Source organism: Borostomias antarcticus (assembly GCF_949987555.1).
Source record: "Borostomias antarcticus genome assembly, chromosome: 15".
Taxonomy (NCBI): Eukaryota; Metazoa; Chordata; class Actinopteri; order Stomiiformes; family Stomiidae; genus Borostomias; species Borostomias antarcticus.
Window position 1 is genome coordinate 9387548 of NC_140248.1, and position 6473 is coordinate 9394020.

The following is a 6473-nucleotide window of genomic DNA, read 5'->3' on the forward strand; positions in this document are numbered from 1 at the left end:
GCACTGAGGGTCCTGTTTAACCGCCAGTCAGCCAAACGGCCCCGTATCAGGTAGGTCACACAACTACTGTAGCCTGCTTCAACAGTAGCAAGACAGATAGAGCCGCTTTACTGAAACCCAGGCAATAATAGTTTCCAGACTGCACATAATTCACATCCCTTAATTACACAGCATGCTCGGATCCATTATTTATATTGCGTACTGCGTAGGCTAGTACTGTCAAGATGCAACCCCGGCTATCCAGCCTTTGAAGGCTCTTTTGCTACCCTATGCCTCTGAAGTATGTTGAGTGTTTAATCGAGTCTCCCAACGCGAGGCACTCAGAGTAATTGCCTTTGAATGAGAGGCTAAGAGTGACTGGTGCTTAGCTATTGATTAAGTGGCAGGGGGATTTTATAAAATGGTTTAAGTAAATATTATGTCTACCTCCTTCCACAGAGATGTTTTCAAGATGTATTCATCTGTGCCTCGGGAAGATACTTGGTGGACATTGATGATCTAGGCTACCATCTTAATGTAATCAAAGGTAGACTAACGATCTCACAAAACTGCCGTCCACTCCAGTGAGATCTGTCATCTTCAGACTTTGTGTTGAGGCCAGGTAGCCTATTCTCTCATTCACCAGAGGGCACTCTTGCCCCGCCATAGACGGGTATAGCTTCAGCATCCCAGACAGACACAATAGGCTACTTGAACTGTCTTGAGCAAGGGGCAGCCCTCCAAGAACCCTCAGGACTTGGCTGTTGCGTCAGTTCAGTGCATCAAGAACAACTGTGCTCTACCACAAACACGGAGAGCTGGCACACTTGCTGTAGGCTTATATATTTACAGATAGGCTAGTGTGATATCACTGGATTTCATGAACAGCACATCCAGAAGTACAATAAATAAAGGTTGAGGGTTGCTAGTGAACTTGGAGATAATAATGATTTCTTCATACAGATAAGACGTAGTGGAATCTATTTATTTGTTGTGAGCCAAGGTATGTTTTCAGTGGTGTGTTGTTGAGCTCCAGTGCTATTCCAATGCAGAGAGAGGGTCAGCGCCAGTGTTGCGGTGGGTGCAGCTGGGTGGCGCTCTGCGGTGCGGGGAGTTTATGTTGCTGTAACCGTCTCTGATGCTCTGAGAGACGCCTCGGGCAAGCAGGGGGGGAATCACACAGCTCTTCTGTTTTCTTTTCCGAGAACCGCTGTGTTTATAACACCTTGCAGCCTTGCACACAAATCACACGCACACACACACACACACACACACACACACACACACACACACACACACACACACACACACACACACACACACATCCACCCATTCCAGAGAGAGAGAGAGAGAGGGAACATGCTAATCAAGCAGATGAATGATTAGGTCCCAATTGGTTGTCAGTGAATGATTATTTCCTCATTTAGTGCAGATATTGATTTAACAAGACGAGCGTATTCTGGAATGACTCCGGGTCAGAGTGAGTGGGAAGTGAGTTTTCAATAAGGTTGGATGTCAATGATGCTGTTTGACCTCTGCCGTTGCAGCTCTACTTCAAGGTCTCTGTCTCCTCCTCACCGAGCTTCAGTCCACAACCATCCCTGCGGCCCTGACCATGACATGAAGGTGTCTCCTCCTCACCGAGCTTCAGTCCACAACCATCCCTGCGGCCCTGACCATGACATGAAGGTGTCTCCTCCTCACCGAGCTTCAGTCCACAACCATCCCTGCGGCCCTGACCATGACATGAAGGTGTCTCCTCCTCACCGAGCTTCAGTCCACAACCATCCCTGCGGCCCTGACCATGACATGAAGGTGCAACCCAAATCACAAACAGGCTTTGGTGGTGAGAATCAACCAGATTTTTATGCGGAAATATTTCACTCACTGATGCTATTTTTCCAATGGGAATTGGGTGATGCCAATATGATAGGGATCTCCCTCAGCAATGTCACACGAATTACCAGGGTCCATCCACCCCCCTGTAGATCAGTCCACTGATCTGCTGAACGCCCTGCTAATACCGGCACACGATGCTTAGCCGCAGCCCCTGCGTTGTGTAGCAGACCAGTAGTGCTGTAGTTTAAACAGGCACCATGCCTATACTAGGGGTCTGTCCCAGAGCCAGACACATTACATCAAGCCCCCCCAATCACGGAATGACTGGTTAATGCTGACAAAAGACACCAATAAGATTTGAGATCAAGCAGGGTGAGAGCATCACAGTTGGGGATCATGCTTAGTGGTTCCTGTTTGTCATATTAAAACAAGCTGCAGTACAAATCATGCTGTCAGTGTACAGGCAGTCTGGCAACGCTCAGCGCTGCTATTTACAGTACAGACCCTCACAATCCAGTTAGCATCGTTTCTCCAGTCATAAAGCATTCATTTACATGTAATTTGGCAAATGAAGAAAACAGCAGGCCAGCTAACATTATGTCTTTAGTGAAACTGGAGCTTGCAGCCTTCATAAAGTAGCTTACCCTATAGTTTGTATTTTCTCTAGAAAACAGCTATTGTGTTGTTCCACTGTTATAGAAACTTGAATTTGCCCTTATGAAATATACATTTATCGCTTTTATAATGCCCCTTGAGTGTGCTTCAGGTGAGCACTCTTACATTATATCACAGTCGTTTGTTACATATGACCTCATACTACCTCCCTTAGCATTCACAGAGTGAGAGTCTATTACTGTAGTTCCTATTTACTCAATAGCAGTAAAAACCAGAGCCCTTAGGAGGCAGAACACCACTTCAGCATGTTACATTAGTCATTGTGGTTTCGAAGGCATTCCTTCCCCAGAGTGCTTTCACTGCTCTTCGGTGGGAAAGCTGCAGTTCCAGATGAAGTAAATGTGAATATGGTACTACAGTATAAGTACAAGGACAAGCAATTGAATAGCCAAGCCTAGCAAGAATAAAGCCCAGATGTGTATTCTTAGAATGGTGTTCTCAGGGTGCTTTACTCTATTGTAATGTCTCATTTTGAAGTTCTCATTTCTTGCTTTCATTGCACAGACCCATGTTTTACCCGTCAGGTGATTAACCAGTGTGGAACTTTGTTAAATTATGATTGCTTCACGGAATGGCTGTCGGCCAACGAGATCAATCAGGTAAACCAGATGATGTCATAGGCTACTGTGATTGGAATCCCCATGATGACAATGACAAAAGACATCGCAATCAGAGGAAGATGTCAGGCAGAATCACTGGGCTCCGCGGTTCGTAACAGAGCTTTCTATTGGTGTAAAATGCATCTAGGGCGTCTGTAAGGAGACGGGTAAGTCTGTAGTCCCGCAGGTGTCATTGAATCTGAGGGCCACGGTTTTGCCACAATATGCTATCTGCCCCTGTGTGGGCGCAAGTGGCAGGTGGACCATTTGGTTTGCCGACAGCAGTGTGCGTGTGTGTGTGCGTGTGTGTGTGTGCGTGGAACACCAGCGTCCCTTATCACCTCCTTGGCACGGCGGGCTGTCACAGCCTGTCAGGCCAGAAGCCCGTCTGTTGATGGGAGAGGCCTCCTCTCGTCTAGATCACTGATAACCCACACAGTAAGGAAGGCAGCTATGGTGGAGTGATGGCAGCGGTGGGTTTATCTGCCAAGATATTCTCAAAGTCAACAAGAAAGAACACCGTTGTTCTCGATCAGAGACCGAGACAGAGACAGAACACGCCCAGCACTCCCCTCGTCTTAATTGGTTGGCGGAAGCAGAGGGAATTGATTACATGGCGCAGGAGAACTTTGTCAGGTATGAAAGTATTCTCTCCAGATGCATCGCTGGGAACAAAGCGACACCCATTAAGGCTTTCCCAACATCCTCTGAAACTTTTAATTGAAATCCCTTGGTTGAGGAGAAAGAATATTAACAAAAGGTATCAGGAATTAATTGGCAGTGTGTCAGTGGCGTATTTACATTTTGTTCTTTTAAAGACGTGATTAATTACAACAGGAGGAAATCTGTAGAGAGATGAAACAAGCTGCTCTGCTCTGCTCAGGAGGGATGTATCGAGACATGCCAATTAGCAACAGACTATAAAAGATCTGCTTCTGCTTCCACAGGTAAAAGGCCCGAATTTGAAATTGGCTGTAAAATGCACCATAACAAGCAGGTAATAGTGTGTAGTTAACATATGGCGGTGCCCTCAGATAGTGAGGCAGCTTATGAAAATCCTGTTCTTTAATACCTTTAAAACCCACAGGAAACTCGTAAATCATGTCCAATTTCAGAAACGAGTTTGCTTACTACACCAGAAACATGTGAATGTTAAGAAAAATATGTAACAAGAAGTAACTGTTGCTCAACTTGCCTTGGAGAGAGCCTAGGGGAGTCCAGGTAGTAGGATAGTACTATAGCCTAGGTGCCAAATTCCCTGCAATATACTAGCATCATGTCCAGGGGATGTACTTGGTACATCAAGCTGCCTCACGCTAAGGAATCAGGAGATGGGCTCCTGTCCTATGGGCCACTAGGCTCCAGAACCATTGGTTCTCAAGGCTACTGACTAGGTGCCAGAGGCCCTCATTGAAAAAGTGGAGGTGAACCTGGAAGCAGGTCTCAGAACACTGGATGCAGAGGATGAACGAGACAGTATTTGGTATTGCTTCCTTTTGCCTCAGATTATGCTATTCTTTGACATCTCCTACAGCAGAGAGAGACTCGTGTGCCGGGGCAATGGGCTACCTCAGGACTTACCAGAATAACAGCTCCCCAGACGGGTGTTGGGATCACAACCGTGAGCGACAACACTAACGAGGGAACTTCCTCAGCATGGAAGTTGGGTTGTGGCATTTATTTCAACCAAAGAATAATGGCAGAACTGTCAAAGGATGCCCCTAAAGCAAGAAAAGAGAGAGAATCTTTTAGACATTGCCCCTTCCCCCGTAGCAAGTACACGACAGATCCGAGCAGATTCTGATACTACAGTAGCAGATTCTGCAGAGACTTTTAAAAAGCAACATATGCTTTTGTACTGGAAATGCATTAGTCATTAGATACGGAAAAAGGAAGAAGTCTCTCACTGAAGTTTAGGAACTCGAATGCCCCATATTTCCATCCCCAGTGACTATGGAAAAGTTTGAGAAGAAAAAGAAAAGTTTGATTGCAAAACATGAAAGGGAATAATGCCAGACACCATGGGAGCTTCTTTGGGTACATGTGCCTTTGTGAAGACCAAAGCAGGTCTTTTAAAAACCCGCATAATGGATTCCTCTCAGAGTGGCAACCCACGGCAGTCACAGCCACCTCACTCACCCAGGCTCAATGGCCAAGGGCTTGCGTGTTTGCTTTAAACAGGCTTTGTTTCAGGCCGGTCTTTGAACCCCTTCCCTCTATGAGCACTCATCTGGCTGGAGCACGGAGGTCTGACTGACAGCGCACCGAGGCAAAGCTGAATAAACAGTCGCTGAATGAGCGATTGATGGGTCAATTTGGGTCCCTCATCTCCCAGCGTTGGTGACATTCACACTGATTATGCTGCCCGTGGAGGTGGTCCAAAAATACAGTCCTTGAAATGAACGCGCCCTTTTGGAAAACGTCCACTGGTTTCCTGGCTCAACAGATGGTTCCCAACGAAGGAGCGATATCCATATTAATTGCATGATTACAATGCATTGCATCAAGATCTTGTCATTAAAGTAGCGATTTAAAAAGCAATTATGTTTTTTGATTATCATCAACCACAGTAATACACTTCATGTTTGTGTTGCCGTTAGGGCTTTAGATTGCAGATTGATTTCCTCAGTGGGGAACGCTGCTATTCTGCCTCTACTCTGACTGACACTTAATGAGCTGAAATAGCATTAGCATACTGGGGAGGAAGGGCCGAGGCTGACGATGGCCCGGAGGAGAATCTGTTGATGGTGATAAGAGCTTCATGGTCACAGATGGAGGGTATAGAGGTGGGATAGGGGTTGGGAGACGGTCGCCCCGGGCAGGCCAAAGTGCCCCAGTCACACTCGGCCTGGGTCCCTCTGGAGGGTGGGCTTCAAGCTCAGACCCCTGGACTTCAGGCCAGAACAGCGGAGCGAGGGAGAAACACAGAGAGCTCCCACTGCACATGGCCTGTTTTCTAAGGAAAGATTTAATCAAGATGTGATGATCATCAGCGCTGAAGCAATTTGACAGCAGTGAGAATGAGTTGGACGGACTCCAAACGGACTAAAGCCCGTCTGAAACCTGTGGTAGAAAGGCTTTCCTGAAACCCTTCTGAAACCTGAAACCTCTCACACCATTGCAGTCAGCAACATTGAAGTCAGTCAAGGTGCTATCACAAGAAGGATAGAGGGAGAGGGAGAGGGATAAGGAGTAAATAAAAGTCAGACATTTTGTTGTTGTGTTGGTTGAAACCCAGCTGAGGATGAAACCGACTTTCCTGATGAAGAGGATCAGGTTCTGGCGGCGTAAGCACTTGATCCCATCTTCACCACTGTTACTGTATCGCCTCAGGTGTGAAATCCCCTACTCCTGACGCTGGAGAGCAAGGCGGGTGTGCCC